The sequence below is a fragment of the Schistocerca cancellata genome, chromosome 11 (genome assembly GCF_023864275.1).
Source record: "Schistocerca cancellata isolate TAMUIC-IGC-003103 chromosome 11, iqSchCanc2.1, whole genome shotgun sequence".
Lineage (NCBI taxonomy): Eukaryota > Metazoa > Arthropoda > Insecta > Orthoptera > Acrididae > Schistocerca > Schistocerca cancellata.
The window spans coordinates 151,079,824-151,103,103 of record NC_064636.1 but is presented as its reverse complement, the minus strand read 5'-3'; the positions used below and the strand labels follow the sequence as shown (position 1 = coordinate 151,103,103).

At 46.5% G+C, this 23,280-nt stretch overlaps 1 protein-coding gene across 1 annotated transcript in view; it reads right to left on the bottom strand.

Annotated features, from left to right (window-relative positions):
* The window catches only part of LOC126108379 (polyhomeotic-proximal chromatin protein-like), a 390,515-nt gene extending 369,040 nt beyond the window's left edge, over nt 1-21,475 (bottom strand). Inside the window, exon 1 of the mRNA XM_049913592.1 lies at nt 21,097-21,475. The gene's annotated coding sequence lies outside the window, so the exon portion shown is untranslated. The remainder of the gene's footprint in view (nt 1-21,096) is intronic.
* Nucleotides 21,476-23,280: the final 1,805 nt, after the last annotated feature.

Here is a 23,280-nt window from a genome sequence, read left to right as displayed (position 1 = left end):
CAACACTTCCCCTCTCCTAAGCTTCATATAATCATCTTTGTTGTTCATTACTTCCCACACTCTCTCTTCCTACATATTCCCATTTTCCTGTAGTCATTAAGTTGTTTTATTTGTTGCAGTTGTCTTTGTATTCCACATATGCTGCAGTTTCAATAGTTAAGGTTTTGCTTTTAACTTGTATTACTGTCCATGTTTAACTCCCCTTGTAGTTGTCTCATCAAATACGGTTCATATTTTACTTTGCTCATTTATTTAATGTAAACTGGTATACAGCCACTGCTTTGCTTATAATGTTAATGTTAAAATGCAGTACCACCACACTCTCAAACTGTAGGTTCCCTCAAACACCTCAATTTTCCTGCATTTATTAATTTCTGTTTATTGTATTGATATGGCTTAACTTCCTCGGGTATTCTGTATTTACATTGACAACTGTCTCTTCTTTTTAATTGGTTGTGTATTACTCTCCAGGTTTCATACCTCTTGATGCAGCCTTGCCTAGTACTAATTTTATCTTATTTCAATAGTTTTGTTTATCAATAGAAACTGTTACGTAGGCATGCTATTCTTATTTTGTGCTAAAGGTTTTCCTGTCAACTCCATTGTTATTTATGTACTGTTCAGTTTTTACTATTTCATCGCAAAGATGTTACTCACTGTATGTTTCTACTTCACTCTAGATGTGTTACTTCTCTTCCAATGTTGTCTGCTAACATTTAACTTCTTTGGTGATAATACTCAGTAAATGCCTGAAGATGGCCTTGTAAGCCGAAAACCGGTTAGCAATAAAAATAATATTCTAGAACAAAAGCAAACTGGTGCTTTTCATTTATTAATTCTGAAAGTGTGGCTTGTCGCAGTGTCCTCCTGGAATTGTCCAAATACGTCGGAATGAACAGTGGACACAAATGGATGCCAGTGATCAGACAGGGTGCTTACGTACGAGTCACCTGTCAGAGTCGTATCTAGACGTATCAGGGGTCCCGTATCACTCCAACTGCACACGCCCCACATCATTACAGAGTCTCGACCAACTTGAACAGCCCCCTGGTGACATGTAGGGTCCACGAATTCAAGATCTTGTTTCCATACATGTACACGTCCATCCGATCGATACAATTTGAAACGATACTCGTTCGAGCAGGTGAGCCGTAAAGCTTCGTGTCGTGCAGTGACCAAGGGTACACGAGTGGGACTTCGAAAGCCCATATCGATCATGTTTCGTTGAGGGGTTCGCAATCTGACACTCGTTGTTGGCCCAGCACTGAAATCTGCAGGAATTTTCGCGAGGGTTGCACTTCTGTCCCGCTGAACGACTCTCTTCAGTCGTGGTCGGCCCCGTCCTTGCACGATCTTTTTCGGTCGCAGCGATGTCGCAGACTTGATGTTTTACTGGGTTCCTGATATCACAACATACTCCTGAAACGGTCGTACAGGAAAATCCCCAGTTCATCGCAACCTCGGACATGCTGTGATCGGTCGCTCAAACTCACTTACATCTTGATAACGTGCCATTGCAGCCGCAGTAACCGATCTAACAACTGCGCCAGCACTACTTGTGTTATGTAAGCCTTGTCGACCGCTGCGTCGTATTCTGCCAGTCTACATCTCTCTAAGTACGCAAGGCTATACAAGTTTCTTTCGCGCTTCGGTGTAGGTTACAAACGAAACGAACATGTTGGTCCGTCGCTACGAGGAAAAGTTACAATGTCTTTGATGACTGTTCTAAATAATAACAACGACAACCATTACACACAACTCCCAAGACAAATCAACATTACTTCAAATACTTCAAATGGCTCTGAGCACTACGGGACTTAATATCTGAGGTCATCAGTCCCCTAGACTTAGAGCTACTTACAAGGGAACCTCCCCATCGCACCCCCCTCAGATTTAGTTATAAGTTGGCACAGTGGATAGGCCTTGAAAAACTAAACACAGATCAATGAAGGAAACAGGAAGAAGTTGTGTGGAACTATGAAAAAAGTAAGCAAAATATACAAACTGAGTAGTTCATGTGCAAGATAGGCAACATCAAGGACCGTGTGAGGTTAGGAGAGCCGTGGTCCCGTGGTTAGCGTGAGCCGCTGTGAAACGAGAGGTCCTTGGTTCAAATCTTCCCTCGAGTGAAAATTTTACTTTCTTTATTTTCGCAAAGTTATGATTTGTCCGTTCGTTCACTGACGTCGCTGTTCACTGTAATAAGCTTAGCGCCTGTGTTTTGAGACCGCACCGCAAAACCGTGCGATTGTTATTGAAGTCACGAGCTACATTTGCTGGATTCATATTGCCCACGGAATACGTCTCCCGTATTTAATGCACTCCCGTCCAAAGTAGCGAACAGTCTACTGCCAGCCAGGGAGCCTCGTTGGCAGCAAAACTCTCTCTTCCGTGCGCTGTAGTCGACTGACGTCGTGTGTTTCGATGTTTGTTTAGGAGTGGCGTCCCCATACTACGGCGCAGCTACCTCGCATCGGACGTACGGACAGAAAATAATTGTCTGAAAATAAAAACTTAAACTTTTCAGTCGATGGACGACTTGAACTAAGGACCTCTCGTTCCGCAGCCGCTCACGCTAACCACGGGACCACTTACATTGTCCTTGATGTTGCTTATGTTTCGCATTGACTACTCAGTTTTTATATTTTGCTTTTTTTTTTCATTGTACCACACAATTTCTTCCTGTTTTCTCGATTGATCTGGATTCAGTTTTTCAAGGCCTATCCACCGTGCCAACTTATAACTAAATCTGAGGGGGCTGCGATGGGGAGGTTCCCTTGTTACACCTATGTAACCTAAGGACGTCACACACAGCCATGCCCGAGGCAGGATTCGAACCTGCGACCGTATTAGCAGCGCCGGTCCGGACTAGAGCGGCTAGAACCGCTCGGCCACAGAGGTCGGCTCAACACTATTTCACGGCGTTGGCGAGGGGCGAGGCAAAAGACAGGCTTCTCGTTCACTGTACGATTCTCTCGACTGCCTAAGCAGCACCGCCTAGCGGTCCACTGCACCGCAGACCTGGCACTGCTGATCGCGACGCGAAATATCGCCGCTGCAGCCATCACCCACCAGCTCCAAACACGGCTGCCGCACAGGTGCCGTCATCTGTCCGAGGATGGCTTTGCTGAGCAATGGAGATGCGACTATAGTTTACCATTTGTCTGCGGGCAAGGAAAACCCATGTCGGTGTGCTGAATCTACACGATCCAGTCAGATTACAGCGACCACCGCCTGCCTTCGACGTGTAGTAACCGCTCAACACGACACGTGGAAGCACTAGCAGCGGAGGATACATCGTGTCTAGGTAACGTGGAGTTAATGTCGAGACGGATCGACGTATCTGACGCCCAAAAGGGCACTATCATCGGCTTTCCGGTCATGGGTGGAGGCATTTCCGAACGGTTGTTCAAGAAGAATATAATAATTTCAATCCCAAAGAAAGGAGGTGCTGACAGATGTGAAAATTACCGAACTATCAGCTTAATAAGGCACGACTGCAAAATACTAACGCGAATTGTTTACAGACGAATGGAAAAACTACACTCCTGGAAATTGAAATAAGAACACCGTGAATTCATTGTCCCAGGAAGGGGAAACTTTATTGACACATTCCTGGGGTCAGATACATCACATGATCACACTGACAGAACCACAGGCACATAGACACAGGCAACAGAGCATGCACAATGTCGGCACTAGTACAGTGTATATCCACCTTTCGCAGCAATGCAGGCTGCTATTCTCCCATGGAGACGATCGTAGAGATGCTGGATGTAGTCCTGTGGAACGGTTTGCCATGCCATTTCCACCTGGCGCCTCAGTTGGACCAGCGTTCGTGCTGGACGTGCAGACCGCGTGAGACGACGCTTCATCCAGTCCCAAACATGCTCAATGGGGGACAGATCCGGAGATCTTGCTGGCCAGGGTAGTTGACTTACACCTTCTAGAGCACGTTGGGTGGCACGGGATACATGCGGACGTGCATTGTCCTGTTGGAACAGCAAGTTCCCTTGACGGTCTAGGAATGATAGAACGATGGGTTCGATGACGGTTTGGATGTACCGTGCACTATTCAGTGTCCCCTCGACGATCACCAGTGGTGTACGGCCAGTGTAGGAGATCGCTCCCCACACCATGATGCCGGGTGTTGGCCCTGTGTGCCTCGGTCGTATGCAGTCCTGATTGTGGCGCTCACCTGCACGGCGCCAAACACGCATACGACCATCATTGGCACCAAGGCAGAAGCGACTCTCATCGCTGAAGACGACACGTCTCCATTCGTCCCTCCATTCACGCCTGTCGCGACACCACTGGAGGCGGGCTGCACGATGTTGGGGCGTGAGCGGAAGACGGCCTAACGGTGTGCGGGACCGTAGCCCAGCTTCATGGAGACTGTTGCGAATGGTCCTCGCCGATACCCCAGGAGCAACAGTGTCCCTAATTTGCTGGGAAGTGGCGGTGCGGTCCCCTACGGCACTGCGTAGGATCCTACGGTCTTGGCGTGCATCCGTGCGTCGCTGCGGTCCGGTCCCAGGTCGACGGGCACGTGCACCTTCCGCCGACCACTGGCGACAACATCGATGTACTGTGGAGACCTCACGCCCCACGTGTTGAGCAATTCGGCGGTACGTCCACCCGGCCTCGCGCATGCCCACTATACGCCCTCGCTCAAAGTCCGTCAACTGCACATACGGTTCACGTCCACGCTGTCGCGGCATGCTACCAGTGTTAAAGACTGCGATGGAGCTCCGTATGCCACGGCAAACTGGCTGACACTGACGGCGGCGGTGCACAAATGCTGCGCAGCTAGCGCCATTCGACGGCCAACACCGCGGTTCCTGGTGTGTCCGCTGTGCCGTGCGTGTGATCATTGCTTGTACAGCCCTCTCGCAGTGTCCGGAGCAAGTATGGTGGGTCTGACACCCCGGTGTCAATGTGTTCTTTTTTCCATTTCCAGGAGTGTAGTAGAAGTCGACCTCGGGGAAGATCAGTTTGGATTCCGTAGAAATGTTGGAACACGTGAGGCAATACTGACCCTACGACTTATCTCAGAAGAAAGATTAAGGACAGGCAAACCTACGTTTCTAGCATTTGTAGACTTAGAAAAAGTTTTGACAATGTTGAGTAGAATACTCTCTTTCAAATTCTAAAGGTGGCAGGGGTAAAATACAGGGAGCGAAAGACTATTTACAATTTGTACAGAAACCAGATGGCAGTTATAAGAGTTGAGGGACATGAAAGGGAAGCAGTGGTTGGGAAGGGAGTGAGACAGGGTTGTAGCCTCTCGCCGATGTTATTCAATCTCTATATTGAGGAAGGAGTGAAGGAAACAAAAGAAAAATTCGGAGTAGGCATTAAAATCCATGGAGAAGAAATAGAAACTTTGAGGTTCACTGATGACATTGTTATTCTGTCAGAGACAGCAAAGGATCTGGAAGAGCAGCTGTACGGAGTGGACAGTGCCTTGAAAGGAGCGTATAAGATGAACATCGACAAAAGCAAAACGTAGATAATGGAATGTAGTCGAATTAAGTCGGGTGATGTTGAGGCATTTAGATTAGGAAATGAGACACTTAAAGTAGTAAATGAGTTTTGCTATTTAGGGAGTAAAATAATTGATGATGGTGGAAGTAGAGAGTATATAAAATGTAGACTGGTAATGACAAGGAAAGCGTTTCTGAAGAAGAGAAATTTGTTAACATCGAGTATACATTTAAGTGTCAGGAAGTCATTTCTGAAACAATTTGTATGGAGTGTAGCCATGTATGGAAGTGAAACATGGACGGTAAATAGTTTGGACAAGAAGAGAATAGAAGCTTTCGAAATGTGGTGCTACAGAAGAATGCTGAAGATTAGATGGGTAGATCACGTAACTAATGAGGGGGTACTGAATAGAATTGGGGCGAAGAGGAGTTTGTGGCACAACGTGACTAGAAGAAGGGACCGGTTGGTAGGACATGTTCTGAGGCATCAAGGGATCACCAACTAAGTATTGGAGAGCAGTGCGGAGGGTAAAAATCGTAGGGGGAGACCAAGAGATGAATACACTAAGCAGATTCAGAAGGATGTAGGTTGCAGTAGGTACTGGGAGATGAAGAAGCTTGCACAGGATAGAGTAGCATGGAGAGCTGCATCGAATCAGTCTGAGGAGTGAAGACCACAACAGCAACAAGTTTCGTTCTCGAGCCGACGTCGTTGAAATACAACGTGCCCGCCAAAATGGCGCTACCCAAAATCGGCGCCGTATCACGGACCACGGGTGAGGGGGCTGAACGGCGGCTGCAGAACGGACGGGCGAGTAGGCCTGCGACTGACAGCCCAGGCAAACCCCGGGGCCAGCCAAGACTGTGCTCTGAACGACCGCTCAGCGGACGCCGCTTCGTGTGGACGTCCAAACCCTCGCACCCTGCTGACTGCTAACCATCCGCGCCGAAAGCTGGAACTGGCGCGCCAGTACCTGAACTGGACGTCGACTGGCTGGTAACGGCTGGCCTTTTCACATGTATCACGATTTATCCTCCATCGGTCAGATGGCCAAATGCGTCTACGGCGTGAAACGTCTGAAAGCAAACACCCTATAACAATGGACGGAAACGTCGACGCCGGAGGCATTCCCTGGTCATTCTGGGAGGCACAAGGCATCAACAGAGGTATGCATGTACACTCCTGGAAATGGAAAAAAGAACACATTGACACCGGTGTGTCAGACCCACCATACTTGCTCCAGACACTGCGAGAGGGCTGTACAAGCAATGATCACACGCACGGCACAGCGTCCACACCAGGAACCGCGGTGTTGGCCGTCGAATGGCGCTAGCTGCGCAGCATTTGTACACCGCCGCCGTCAGTGTCAGCCAGTTTGCCGTGGCATACGGAGCTCCGTCGCAGTCTTTAACACTGGTAGCATGCCGCGACAGCGTGGACGTGAACCGTATGTGCAGTTGACGGACTTTGAGCGAGGGCGTATAGTGGGCATGCGGGAGGCCAGGTGGACGTACCGCCGAATTGCTCAATACCTGGGGCGTGAGGTCTCCACAGTACATCGATGTTGTCGCCAGTGGTCGGCGGAAGGTGCACGTGCCCGTCGACCTGGGACCGGACCGCAGCGACGCACGGATGCACGCCGAGACCGTAGGATCCTACGCAGTGCCGTAGCGGACCGCACCGCCACTTCCCAGCAAATTAGGGACACTGTTGCTCCTGGGGTATCGGCGAGGACCACTCGCAACCATCTCCATGAAGCCGGGCTACGGTCCCGCACACCGTTAGGCCGTCTTCCGCTCACGCCCCAACATCGTGCAGCCCGCCTCCAGTGGTGTCGCGACAGGCGTGAATGGAGGGGCGAATGGAGACGTGTCGTCTTCAGCGATGAGAGTCGCTTCTGCCTTGCTGCCAGTGATGGTCGTATGCGTGTTTGGCGCCGTGCAGGTGAGCGCCACAATCAGGACTGCATACGACCGAGGCACACAGGGCCAACACCCGGCATCATGGTGTGGGGAGCGATCTCCTACACTGGCCGTACACCACTGGTGATCGTCGAGGGGACACTGAATAGTGCACGGTACATCCAAACCGTCATCGAACCCATCGTTCTACCATTCCTATACCGGCAAGGGAACTTGCTGTTCCAACAGGACAATGCACGTCCGCATGTATCCCGTGCCACTCAACGTGCTCTAGAAGGTGTAAGTCAACTACCCTGGCCAGCAAGATCTCCGGATCTGTCCCCCATTGAGCATGTTTGGGACTGGATGAAGCGTCGTCTCACGCGGTCTGCACGTCCAGCACGAACGCTGGTCCAACTGAGGCGCCAGGTGGAAATGGCATGGCAAGCCGTTCCACAGGACTACATCCAGCATCTCTACGATCGTCTCCATGGGAGAATAGCAGCCTGCATTGCTGCGATTTTTGGACCACTTCCAGCCCTACAAGCAGTGTGTTTTACCTCGACATAGTGACATACCAGCAGGATAACGCAGCGTCTACGTGAGTGGTTCAATCAGCAGCTGGATGAGTTTGCAGTTTTCAGCTGCGCACTAAACTCGCGGGATTGATACCCGATCGAGAATCTGTTGCACCGCCTCGGTAGGGCTGCTCGGGGCACGAAGCCAGAAAGGTAGCGCAGCTGGCCACGGGGCCGGAGGCGGCACGGCCCTACACGCCCGTCGCCACCTTACACAACCGACCTGCACGCCCGCGCTGCAAAAACTCGTTACGCAGCCTCTTGACAGGTGGTCGCATTAATGTGCCTGGGCCGTGTATATACAGTCCTAGACCACAGGTCTACGCATTGTAGTACAAATTAGGTACACATACACTATGCGATCAAAAGTATCCCTACACCTCTAAAAACAACGTTTTTCGTATTAGGCCCATTGTGCTGCCACCTACTACTGCCAGGTATTCCATATCAGCGACCTCAGTAGCCGTTAAGACATCGCGAGAGAGCAGAATGGGGCGCTCTGCAGAACTCACGGACTTCGAACGTCGTCAGGTGACTGCGTGTCACTTGCGTCATACGTCTGTGAGCGAGATTTGCACACTCCTCAACATCCCTAGCTCCACTGTTTCCGATGTGATAGTGAAGTGGAAACGTGAAGGGTAACGTGCAGCGCAAAAACGTACAGTCCGACCTTGTCTGTTGACTGACAGAGACTGCCGACAGTTGAAGAAGGTGGTAGTGTGTAACAGGCAGACACCTATCCAGCCCATCACACAGGAATGCCAAACGGCATGCCGGCCGATGTGGCCGAGCCGTTCTAGGTGCTTCAGTGCGGAAGTGCGCTGCTGCTGCTACGGTCGCAGGTTCGAATCCCACCTCGGGCATGGATCTGTGTGATGTCCTGACGTTAGTTACGATTAAGCTGTTGTCAAGTCTAGGGGACTGATGACCTCAGATGTTAAGTCCCGTAGTTGGTTGGTTGGTTGTTTGGGGAAGGAGACCAGACAGCGAGGTCATTGGTCTCATCGGGTTAGGGAAGGACGGGGAAGGAAGTCGGCCGTGGCCTTTGAAAGGAACCATCCCGGCATTTGCCTGGAGCGATTTAGGGAAATCACGGAAAACCTAAATCAGGATGGCCGGACGCGGGATTGAACCGTCGTCCTCCCGAATGCGAGTCCAGTGTCTAACCACTGCGCCACCTCGCTCCGTAACTCCCGTAGTGCTTACAGCCATTTGAACGAAACTGCATCGAGATCCACGAGAAGTTACGCAGGAGCTGAGAAGACTTGGATTTCGAGATCGAGCGGCACATCGCGCCGGTAAATGACAAACGACGCCTCGCTCGGTGTCGGGTGCGTAAACATTGGACGATTGAACAGTAGAAAAACGTTGTGTGGAGTGACGAATCACGGTTCACAATGTGGCGATCCGATGGCAGGGTGTGGGTGTGGCGAATGCCCGGTGAAAGTCATCTGTCAACGTGTGTAGTGCCGACAGTAAAATTCGGAAGCGGTGGTGTGGTCATCTTTATCACGGAGGGGTCTTGCACCCTTGTTGTTTTGCGTGGCTCTATCACTGCACAGGCGTACATTGATGTTTTAAGCACCTTCTCGCTTCCCACTGTGCACCTTTCACCACGATCGAGCGCCTGTTGATAATGCACGGCGTGTGGTGGAGTGGTTACACAGCAGTAACATCCCTGTAATGGACTGACCTGCGCAGAGTCCTGACCTGAATCCTATAGGACAACCTTTGGGATTTTTTTGGAACGCTGACTTCGTGCCAGGCCTCACCGACCGCCGACATCGATACCTCTCCTCAGTGCAGCACTCCGTGAAGAATGGGCTGCCATTCCCCAAGAAACCTTCCACTACCTGACTGAACGTATGCCTGCGACAGTGGAAGCTGTCATCAAGGCGAAGGGTGGGCCAAAACCATATTAAATTCCACCATTACCAATGGAGCGCGTTACGAACTTTTAAGTCATTTTGAGCCAGGTGTCCGTATACTTTTGATCACATAGTGCATTACGTACTAACCGAAAAGAGTGCAGGGGTAAGAATCGGGAGGCCCCTATTGGACTGGGGGTGACAACGTGGAGGCAGAAAGGGAGAGGAAGAGATGCACAGAGAGGGACGGCCAAAGACGACAGAGTCAGATATGAGGGAGGATATGGACACTAAGTGTGAGAGGAGGAAGTGTACAGAGAAACGAAAAAGGAGGAGATCAACAGAGAGATGGACAGATGGGCAAATTGAAGGAATGAGATGGACACAGAGGGGGCGAGGACGTTGATTGGGAGGGGGGGGGGAGAAATTGGAGTTGGAATAAACTGAGAAAGGGGAGAGGAGATAAATAAGAGGAGGCCGAGGAGCAGATGGACTGAGAGATGGGGAGGACGAAACGGACAAGGAGAGGGGGACGAGATAAATGGAGTGAGGAGATGGTCTAGAGGAGGTTGGGTGCAAGACATGCAAAGACGAGCAAGGAGCAGATGGACAGGAGATAGGCAGTGGTGGCAGGAGGGGCAGAATGCGCAGAGAGGAGGGCGGCAGAGGTGGACAAAGAAGGGGGGGGGGGCAGAAGGTCTAATGGAATTGGAATAAATACATACCGGGACAACGGCCGCTACTCAGCTACGTACTTGCATAAGGGACGGGAGTTTCGACTCTTGCACCCTGCTGGAAAAAATCTCCCGACAACCACGTGGAACGCTGCAAAATATTTTTACGTAGCGAAGTAAGGTCAGCAACGAGCATACGAGTTTCGCAGCGGCCCGAAATCAGCAGACTTTCAGCTATAAGACGAGGGCCGTACTTTTAGTGTGCCATACTGTTCAAATGGCTCTGAGCACTATGCGACTTAACATCTGAGGTCACCAGTCCCCTAGAACTTAGAACTACTTAAACCTAACTAACCTAAGGACATCACACACATCCATGCCCGAGGGAGGATTCGAACCTGTGACCGTAGCCGTCGCGCGGTTCCAGACTGTAGCGCCTAGAACCGTACAAACATCTGGGGCTACACGAATTACGAGCAACATTTCGTAAATAATGCTCAGGATGGTATTCCTGTGCATTGCTTGGTGCAACAACAATGAAAATTATGTCTGATGTAACTGGCAACTCGAGGAAACTGCACGTTCTTTTGTTTCTTCGTTGTGTAACAGGAAACTGGCAAGAGTAGAAATGGACCCTGCATGGGTCTCTGGTACAGTGACTGTTGAATATAGAGGTCGAACACCAAGATAGAAACTTTAAGCGGCAAAAACCTGACAGACATCCACAGTATGTTTAGTGAAGTTTTTGGTGAGTTTACAGTGGATCGTAGTACAGTTTCATGTAGGGTTAATCGTTTCCGTGTGCTCGTATGAACACAGAAGGTAATCAGAGACCGTGAAATTCAAAAACGTTAACAGATGAACGAAGTGTGAAACTCGTGGCGCAAGCTCTTTGACAAGATCGGAGTGCGACTCGTGAGGGAACAGCTCGAAGCCACGGGAATTTCCCCAACATCAGTATTCCGTATTCTGACAAATGTTGGACTGCTGAAGGAAAGCAGGAACGTCTGGAAATCGCAACGTTGCTCAAACAACGATTCGACCGTGAACTTAAGGCTTCTTCTGCCGAATTGTTGCTGTTGACGAAACGTGGATTAGAGACTTTGAACCGGAGCTGAAACAACAGTCCACTGAGTGGAGAGGTTCAGATTATCCACGGCCAAAAAAAAATTTCGACATGCTCAATCAAAGCTCAGTCAAATTATGATTTTTGCTCTCGATCACCAAGGAATCATCATGAGAAATAGAGTCGCATGTGAAACAAGTGTTATCCCAACTTAATGCAGAACCTACGCAGGAAAATGTACAAAACCCAACCTCAGTTAGTCGATAATGCTCTCCCACATACTGGCGATGTTGTCGGACCCTACCTACAGCCCGGAAATGAGTCCACCAGACTTCCACTTCTTCCCGGAGTTGAAAAAACCAGTGTGTGTGTGGACGTCGTTACCTCCATTTGGAAGAGCTTTCTACCACCGTTACCCGAGTCATTCGACAGATGAACAGAAGTGGTGTTCTGGATCGAATAATAGAGTTTCCCGACCTTGGAATTCAATGATAGGGAAGCAGGGAAACTATATTGAAAGACTGTCAAGAGATATAGAAAAATAAATAAATAAACGTGTAAGTAAAAAAAAATGGAGTGCATTATTTACGAAATGTTCCTCGTATTTCCCATATTCTACCTTGGTCGCGCCATTGTGCCACCGGTTTGGCCGTGCACTGCAAATTTTAAAACTGACATTTTTATAAGTTTTACGTCACAATTCTATAAATTTTAACAGCATAAAAGTAACAGTTAAACTATTTTGTTCGTCTGGCCTTCTTACTACGGAACCACTATGTCTGCAAGGGTTCTACATCTACATCTACATCCATACTCCGCAAGCCACCTGACGGTGTGTGGCGGAGGGTACCTTCAGCACCTCTATGGGTTCTCCCTTCTATTCCAGTCTCGTATTGTTCGTGGAAAGAAGGATTGTCGGTATGCCTCTGTGTGGGCTCTAATCTCTCTGATTTTATCCTCATGGTCTCTTCGCGAGATATACGTAGGAGGGAGCAATATACTGCTTGACTCTTCGGTGAAGGTATGTTCTCGAAACTTTGCCAAAAGCCCGTACCGAGCTACTGAGCGTCTCTCCTGCAGAGTCTTCCACTGGAGTTTATCTATCATCTCCGTAACGCTTTCGCGATTACTAAATGATCCTGTAACGAAGCGCGCTGCTCTCCGTTGGATCTTCTCTATCTCTTCTATCAACCCTATCTGGTACGGATCCCACACTGCTGAGCAGTATTCAAGCAGTGGGCGAACAAGCGTACTGTAACCTGCTTCCTTTGTTTTCGGATTGCATTTCCTTAGGATTCTTCCAATGAATCTCAGTCTGGCATCTGCTTTACCGACAATCAACATTATATGATCATTCCATTTTCAATCACTCCTAATGCGTACTCCCAGATAATTTATGGTATTAACTGCTTCCAGTTGCTGACCTGCTATTTTGTAGCTAAATGATAAAGGATCTATCTTTCTGTGTATTCGCAGCACATTACACTTGTCTACATTGAGATTCAATTGCCATTCCCTGCACCATGCGTCAATTCGCTGCAGATCCTCCTGCATTTCAGTACAATTTTCCATTAATACAACCTCTCGATACACCACAGCATCATCTGCAAAAAGCCTCAGTGAACTTCCGATGTCATCCACCAGGTCATTTATGTATATTGGGTTCGGGTCGAATTGGAATCTTAATTAGTTTGCCCGTAATGTTTATTAAAGTGTGTCTTTCTTTTATTATCTCCCCGCTACCACGGGAAAGCTTAAATAAATAATGTTAACGGAATAGCAGATCAAGAAACGGTCGAATATCGGAAATAATTCTCGTAATCGCAAATTTTTGTGCAGTGGTAGGACAGAGTGCCACGAACAACACGGTAAATTTCTTGCCTGGTGAATGGTGAGTCTGCCGGTTACAGATGCGTTTCAAGGTCGCCGTTGTACGTTGTGCTTCAATAACCTGAAAACCGCGGCATCCAGAGAGAAAGGATCCCAGAACACGCTGAAACTACAACTCTCCCACAAAAACAGGTCCTCTTCGTTCTTTCACTACAGCCAACAGCCTGCGCGAAGAGAATATTGAAAACCACGCGCGATGCGATTGCGCCATAGCAGAGGTGGTGTATGTAGAGCAATTTGAGGGAGGGAGTTTCTCGGTTTGATACACCCCGAGCGTCCTATATATTAAGTTGCTAGTCTCGACTTCGCCTATACTAACGTGGTACGCTGTTAACCGTTACGGTTTACACCCTCCATAATCCACAAGCCACTGTGCAGTGTGTGGTCGAGGGCGCTTTTAACCAATATTGTACTCTTTACAATTCCATTTGCTTCCTCTTGCAAAGCAGTTCGACGCACCCCTCGAAAACTCTCGAGCAAATCGATTTCGAACTTTTCCAACCATGTTCAATATGCTAAAGTAAGTGATATATTTTTCGGCAACCAGTGTGACTACGTGATAGCCTTTACGCTCCGAGGTGGGGACGGGGGGGCTTGGGGGGGGGGGGGGGGGGGGGCTGGGTTCGACTGTACGTGGAATCTGATTTTTCAAACAAAGGTACATGTTCGATGAGTATTTCGTGAAGCAAGAAGCACACGAATCTGGTTATCTCTAAATGGAGTCTCTTTTCGGTTATTTTTTTCGTTTTTTACCGTTCAGCGTGAATACCAACGTCATTTAAATATAAAATTCATCAAATGTATGCTAACTACATGTAATTGTCATTTTTATGAAAAATGCACGTCTTCTTATTTCCGGTTATATACTGCATACAACAATTCTTAATTATCGGTATTTTATAAAAGATTGTTAATCAGGGTCTTGTTTGATTAAAAAATACAAATCAATGTTTTCTTCTTCTTGTATTCTACACTTCACGTAAGCGCTCACATAACATGCACCTAATTTTTAGTTGCGCAGTGACTCGAACCCTGGACTCCCCCTCAGGAGAACACACTACGACACGAGCAAGCTGCTTGTCGCCAGAACATCACCTCAATCAAGAATATTACAAATGGTTGGAAATTTTCGATGTCGATTTTGCAGAGTATATTTTGAGAGTTGCATCGAACTGCTTCGGGACATATATCTGAGTTCTCAACTTCAACGCACTATAAATATAGAAGATTACGAAAATCCTTTGTGAGCGAGGGAAAATTTACTGTCTAAATACGTATTATGCGCAATAATTCCTCTCACGATCCCCACGCGATACGAACCTTGGAGGCAGCATACGGGTCGAATAGTTATCATCGAATGCATGTTCAGTCCATAGTTTCCGCGAGAACTACACAGCAGCTCTTCAAAGAATTCCCTTGAAGTCTCCTTAGCTGCAAGCAAGAAGCCACTACGCAAAGCAGGCAACTGCACGTATCCTATGACTGTTACCAAAGTGATGTCTTACACATTAGAACGATGGTCCAAAATTTTGAAACGTTGCAATCGATACGAAATGCACAGGCGTTTTATCGCATTTCGCTCCTGCAATAGGATTGATAATATTTAACGTCTACTGAAACAGCAAGAAAATCGTTACAATGTGGCGGAGAGCATATAGCCTAGTTTTTAAATACGTTCGAGTGATAAATCAATAAAAGGACCCATAAAATTCAAAGACAGATGTTAAAAACATAACTAATTGTGGTGTGGGTCACAGCCTCCGCGAATTTTTAGATTACGTGTTCGCGCATAGGTGTGACTATTCTGTTGCACTATTGAAATTTCGGCTTTTGTGCCACTATCAAGCGTCTACAATGACACAGTACAATGGAAAACGTGATGCCTCATCATGGTATAGAAACTGGTTAAACATAGCGTCGTTGTAGGGGGTCAACAGAAACATCCGATCTCACGCGTCGGCTTTGACCCGTGACGTAAGGGTGTTGTGGTGTGTGACGTCATTACGGCGCTTTTATCAGTTTGCCATTAGATTGTTCAATCTTTATGGTCTATATGTTTTGTCGCTACTCGTTATGTCTAATGAATCAATATTGTTTTTCTTTTTTTTTATTTGTTTCTTTTTTTTATCTTTTGATTGACCTACACATTGATCTGTAGCGTAGCCCTGAATACGAGGTTAGGTTGGGAGTTTTTTTTTTTGGCGGGGGGTGGTCAGGGGGGGGCGCACCCCCCCCTGCCTGGCCTTGAGTACCACTTGTTTATTATTATCTTTGTTTGCTATCAATGTTAGCAGATTGTTCTTGTGAAACCTTTGTGTGTGTTGTTTTTCTATGTGTTTTCGTCTTGTCGTTTCCGCCATATTTGTGACGTCATGGGTCAAAGCCGACGGGTTAGATCGGACGCTTCCGTATTTCCGTTGTCGGGCTGCGTCACTCTTGATGATTAGTTGTTACTTATGACATGTGTGTGCTATTTACAATGACTGACTTTCGCCTACATGTAAATCACGGAAATCTACTCAACAAGCCCTGGTTCTGTTGCCATCAAGATTCACACAGCCCAGCAAGAACGTTATTTTTAAACTATTCCATAACGATACATCAAATTTTTATGTTGTATTATTGGACTGTCTTGGTAGATGCCTGAAAATGGCACAAAGGCGGACACTGCAGAAGCGGAATAAATGAGTTACAACTCATGCCATTGAAATACAGTAAAACGTAGCAGGTTTGGTTATGTTGCAACCCATGTTACACTAGACTGCTGTCTGGAAAAACACATACATCTTTTTTCTGTAGTTGCACGGTTCCTTATAACCATTAGAAGATAAATCTTACACATGGTGGCAAATAAATAGGCTTGTTTCATTGCTTAAATGTGTGACGAAACAGCAAACCACGAAATGCAGCGGGTAACCAAATGCATCACACACTGGATCTTTGCTACGATTATCATCGGTAACGTAGACTAACAATATTCATGGCGGAGCATCAGTCTTTATGCAGAAAGAAAACACTTAACTAAATGCCTTCATTGCTGGGGATACAGAAACTATGACTCAGTCTTTTTCATCCAGCAACGGACACACACGGCAACAGCAATGTATTAAGCAAAAACACAGTAATGGCTACCAGTTGTTTACACTGCGCATGCAAAGACCGCAAGAAATGTATGCAAAGAAAACAGCGGCAAAAGTACTGCATTTTGAAGATGGCTCGATAGCTCGGCAAATTGAAAAACAGACGACTAGTAACAATATATGTAAAACATGAGAGCAGCGACGATTTCAAAGATGCTTTGCAAGCAGTCTCTGGCTGGGCATTTCCACAGTTGGGAACATCTTTATCGACCATCTGCGACGGGCATCTCTGCCGTCGAAGCTCTTTGCTCCATTGAGAACAACGGCTTGTGTACAAACTGCGATGTGATTTTCCAAATAAATGAAAGAAAGCTGTGCATTTAAGACGAGCTAGTGCCGTTCATTTACAAAGCGCAGAAAATAATGTTTCCGCCAACACGTGGATACAATCAAAATACAAACATATGTATGTGATAAGAAGAAATGATGCCCGACGCTTCAATTCCAATACACACGTCACATACGCAAAGGTACGTACAGATTTTGATAGATCGTATCGTGATTATAATGTGCAAGAAACATTCGTTTGTGCAGATTATTTGAAAGTATATCAGCAAAGGTAGAGAATGCTATTGAGAGCTGTTCATAACGTATTCAGGCATCACTAAGCAAACGCAGGGGAAATCTTAAAGTGATGTGCAAGAAAATGTAACACGGTCCCTCTGATTTGCTAGCGTGCTAAAGCCCAAGGACATGTACATACATCTTTATTTATTTATTTATTTATTGTTCCGTGGGACCAATTTAAGGAGAAGTCTCTATGGTCATGGAACGAGTCAATACATGAAATTATAACACGATATTAGAAACAGATAAAATGAAATATAAAAAAAAACATATTCAGGTGACAAGTCGTAAGTTTAAATGAAGACAATCAACAATGTAACACTGGAATTTGCTTAATTTTTTAGCTCTTCCAGGAGCTCCTCGACAAAATAGAAGGAGTGAGCCATGAGGAAACTCTTCAGTTTAGACTTAAAAGAGTTTGGGCTACTGCTAAGATTTTTGAGTTCTTGTGGTAGCTTATTGAAAATGGATGCAGCAGAATACTGCACTCCTTTCTGCACAAGAGTCAAGGAAGTGCATTCTACATGCAGATTTGATTTCTGCCTAGTATTAACTGAGTCAAAGCTGCTAACTCTTGGGAATAGACTAATATTGCTAACAACATACGACATTAAAGAAAATATATACTGTGAGGGCAATGTCAGAATTCCCAGATTTTTGAATAGGGGTCGACAAGAGGTTCTCGAACTTACACCACACATAGCTCGAACAGCCCGTTTTTGAGCCAAAAATACCCCTTTTGAATCAGAAGAATTACCCCAAAAAATAATACCATACGACATAAGGGTATGAAAATATGCGAAGTAGACTACTTTTCGTGTTGAAGTGTCACTTATTTCAGATACTGTTCTAATGGTAAATAAAGCAGCATTTAGCTGGACATGGGCTTTCCACAACAGCTTACTATCTATCCGAACGCCTAGGAACTTGAACCGTTCCGTCTCGCTTATAATATGCCCATTCTGTCTGATCAAAATATCGGTTCTTGTTGAATTGTGAGTTAGAAACTGTAAAAACTGAGACTTACTGTAATTTAGCATCAAATTATTTTCCACAAGCCACGAACTTATTTCATGAACTACATTATTTGTTACTGTTTCAATATTACACACAAGATCCTTCACTATCAAGCTGGTGTCATCAGCAAACAGAAATATTTTTGAAATACCTGTAATACTAGAAGGCATATCATTTATATAAATAAGAAACAGCAGTGGCCCCAGCACCGATCCTTGGGGAACGCCCCACTTAACAATGCCCCATTGGGACTGAACATCACTACCACTCTCAATATTGCGGAGAATTACCCTCTGCTTTCTGTTCTTAAAGTAAGAGGCGAACCAATTGTAAGCTACTCCCCTTACTCCATAATGTTCCAACTTCTGCAGTAATATTTTGTGGTCAACACAGTCAAAAGCCTTCGTTATATCAAAGAAAACACCTAGCGTTCGCAACCTTTTATTTAGTCCGTCCAAAACCTCACAGAGAAAAGAGAATATAGCATTTTCAGTTGTTAAACCATTTCTAAAACCAAATTGAACATTTGACAGCAAACTGTGTGAATTTAAATGCTCCAGTAACCTTGTATATACAACCTTCTCGATAACTTTAGCAAACACCGATGGCATAGAAATAGGTCTAAAATTGTCAACATTATCAATGTCTCCCTTTTTATAAAGTGGCTTCACGACCGAGTTTGTTGGTTTAGTAACAGGTTGTGTTTACGGATGTACTTGCTTGTCTCAGAATGTAAATACAGCTGTCTCAGATGCTGATAGTCAGGTAAGCACCACCAGCTTTGTCGTTCTTGATGCTGGTAGATTTTACGTTTCTCTCTACACATTTTTCATGGTTGTACGATAAGCACAGGTTAAGTAATGAAGGGACGCGGGTGCAGAAATGAATGACGTGTTATTTACTGGGATGATCATCATCAGCATTATTCTGAAAATATCAATGTACGAAATGAGATAGTAATATGTAGACCACAATTATTTTATTTAATGAAGTATTTCAAACGAGTTATTGTTAAGCTTTGCAAATCTTTTTCAAGTTTACAGTTGGGTTTTTTAAACATCCTATTTTACAGAATTTCATTATCATCGAATGGTATTTTCTGAAGTCACTAATATCGTTTTGCGAAAGAACTAAAATAGATCGAAACAAAATGTGAGAACAAACGATTTGAAAAGTGTCTTTCGTAGCTCTAAAAGTAGTTGAGAGACATTACCATTTTATTTCATAACAATTTAATACTTGCGCGACGCTAGAACCTTTATTCTGCGTAGTGTTCTGTCACTCATTAATATAAAGCTGAGGAGCGCACGTAAATTTAAAGTTTACACGCAAACGATATGGTGAGAACACTGAAAAACTCGTAGAAAATATACCGACACTACGAAATTACCATCTATACGTGAAGTTACTACGTTTCTTATTTTCCAATCTCGGACTTTTGCGGAGAGATATGTGGCGAAACATAACACCGCTGTATTCATCGTAGCTGTAAGTAATATGCAGCGAAATACCCGCCGTGAATTTACCTAATGTGTAACACATGTTTTCAGTCTGTATCTTACAGTTCCTAGTTTTAATAACGAAACGTTTGTTAAATATGGCGCAAAGGTATGCATCGAGTTACGCTAAAAGTCTCTTTCTTACCCCAGCAGTGGAATTTTTTAGCTCCGGCGGTTGATAAACAAATTTTCACCATGCATCCCAACGCAAACTTCAAGCTACTCTAAAATTCAATCTGTCACTATGATAGATTTTTTTTAATTTTTTTAGGATGCACTATGGTCCGAAATGACGCAGTGACGTGTCTAAATTTAACTGTTACTGGAAAACGTAAATCGCCGTTCTTAAAACGTATACCACAGTGAAGTACATCTAAGTGGGTCTAACACGTTTATTTCTTTATCTCGCGACGAGTAGCAGTTTGCTGATATGGCTTTTATCTTGACAGCTCTTAAACTAAGTAGTAGGATATTGTACTACTAGCAACACAGAACACAAAATTTGAAGATCACTTGCGAGAAGGCAACGCTTTGGGCACCCCTGGTGGGACTCGGGCAAACATCGACTAAGCTCACGAGACGGTGGGTAGGAGGGGGGGGGGGATGACGAGAGAAGAACCAAAGGACGCAGGCAGCAGAGAACGGGACAGAATGGAGGAACGGTAGTTAAGATTCCCGAGGAGGATATAGAAAGGTGGCAGGGGTGTTCGGTGAGGAGGGGGCGGGGGAAGGAACAATAATAATGATGGGGCCCACACAGCCACGGGCGAAGGAGATAAACATCGAGCCAACCTCCCAGCCGAGGTGATTTAAAACGACCACCAAGGCGGAACCGGAATAAAATAAGAACAGTGCGGTGGGATAGCGGTCCTGCACGGCCAACGAGATACGGCGGGGAAAACCAGTCCCATTTAATAAAAAAAAAAAAGCTAATGACGTTACCCAAAAAAGGAAAATCGATACAATTCGTTTACATACCTGGACATGTTCTCAATTTATAAATCGAGGCACTTAACGCGCACTATTAACTTGGGCATTCTAATCTGAAAATTCGAAAAAATATGTTGACTGTTAAACTCCTCAAGTGTTTATCTGGAGCCGCGATCGCAGATGTTGATAAACTACTATGAAACGGTATTTCAAAGCAAAGGAACCATCGATATAATGTGTTAAGAAATACAAAAACACTGCTCTAAAACAGAGTTTAACAATTACAAGAGAATCCAGGTTAGATAAATTGCTAAAATACGCGGTTAAAAACCTACCAGCTGTAGTATTATGAACAATATTATGATCGACTCTTGAACATTAAAGTGCCGTCTACCTATACGCACTAAAGAATCCAAAGATCCGAGTGGTTATAGTTCAAATGAATTCATGCTGAGAAGAATAAGAAAATAAACGCTTACCTAGTTCAGCTGCATAATCCAAACTTGGAGAATGAGGTAATATATCCCAGATGTATCGGTTTTCGTTGCACTCGCGTCAGGAAACTGAGAAACAGGCGCACCGCGACTCTAGCGCGAACCACGTTGACTATTCAGCAAGTACGTCGAAACTGTTTCATGGTGGCAGTCACGTACCAAGTCCGAGAGAGAAAATGTCACATGTTTACATACACTATCCGTTGTTATGTATTTACACCGAGTCCAGCACCGATGTAAAGCAATTTTTTTTTAAACGGTAGCGCCTACGGCTGGACTGAGAGAATGTATCCCTAACCAGAAACACATCTTCCACAGTGGCGAACGTCCACGGTCGAAATCTTTAGTGGGGAACGGTGCTAGAGGGGCCTGGCACGGCTAGCTACGATGTAACGGCCGCTGCGATTGGTCGGCGGCGCGACCCCTCGGAACGGCAGCCGCGAGATAGCGGTTGTAAGCCGTCGCGCTATTGGTCGGTCGGCGTCGTCCAACCACCTGAGCTGGCTCGGCTACTGCGCAGCGTTTCTGCGCAGAAACTCCGCCGGGAGGAAGCGGAGTCAGGGCCGAGCGCGCGGACCAGGGGGGGAAGCGGCTGCGGCGCCGACGGCCGCAGGGCGCAGGCGCGGCGACTGCCGTATCGGCTGGCTGTAGAAGGCAAGCTATTTGCCCGCGGCTCGGCGAGCGAGCAGGCGCAGGGGGAAGTTCAATTACTGTTAGGGGGGGATGTCGGGGGCGGGGGGCAGGAAGGGGGGGACAGGCCGCGGCGCTCGCCCCGCGTCCCCAGGGAGCGCGATGCGAGGGGAGAAACGAGCGAGCCAACAGCTCGCCCGGGTAGCGCACAAAATGAAAAACGTGACGCGGCGCCGAGCTGTGACCATCTCTCTCTCTCTGCCGCTGTCCCAGACGGGATTAATATATTATCCCTTCTACTCTACGGCCAGGACCCCAACCTCGACTGGTTGTTCGTCTGGAGCAGTGTGTGTGTGTGTGTGTGTGTGTGTGTGTGTGTGTATTCCATTCCATTCGCTGCCTGTCTGCCCTGTTCTTTTTCGTTTCTTTTTTTCGTGCCGAGCTCGTTCCACGTCGCGGTCGCCTTCAAAAGCCTCTCGTCTCAGTGTACCCCGTAATTGGCTCGTATCCCAGCCATTCACTCATCTCTTTTTACTCCTACATCTGCATATCCGCTCAGCATGCTACTGTTCACTGCGTGGTAGAGGGTACTACGTACCAATGTCAGCCATTCTTTCTCTCTCTTATGCCATTCGCGTAATTAGCGAGACTAAAATTAACTACTATCCACACCTATACTTTGTAACCTAGCGCGAACAGCATGGCAGAGAATACTCAGCACCGCGCCACAAAAGGGCCGTCGTACCGCGTAAAGACAACATCCGCACAGAGCTTACCAGGCTGACTCTGCTCCTCCCAGCACTCTACAATACTTTATTCAAATGTTGGGCATAGGGTGCTGTGTCACACATCGTCTCTCTGTACAAAGGAAAGGGGCGATCACGCTAACTACAGTTTCTACCGCCGAACTTCACTGCTGACAATCGTCGGAAAAGTGTTTGCTCTTGTGGTGCTCGGCAGAGTGGAGAAAACTGCCGAGCGTGCGTACCCTGAGTCTGAATATGCGTTTCCAGCCCACCGATCTACTACTGATCAAGTCTTTACTCTCTGAGGAGTCCGGCAGAAAATGTCGCGAGCAGAAGACCCCGTCGCTCATTGCTTTTTATCGACCGAAAAAGGCATTTGACTCAGTCAGCAGGGGAGCACTGTTTACTTTACTAGCGAAAATAAGGCGTCCTTCAAAACTCCTGAAGCTGCTCAGTGCTTTCCACAACAATAAGCGGGCTTCCGTGATATTTGGAGGAAGCACAGCAGACCTTTTTCTTCCACAAGTACTTTGTTTGGGATATTCTTCACGCTACTGCTCAAAGTTCTTTTCTGCGAAACAAATTTGGCCGTACATGTATTGGGTTGGTGCGTAAGTTCGTAACGTTTTCAAATGGTTGGTTCAAATGCCTCTGAGCACTATGGGACTCAACTGCTGTGGTCATAAGTCCCCTAGAACTTAGAACTACTTAAACCTAACTAACCTAAGGACAGCACACAACACCCAGCCATCACGAGGCAGAGAAAATCCCTGATCCCGCCGGGAATCGAACC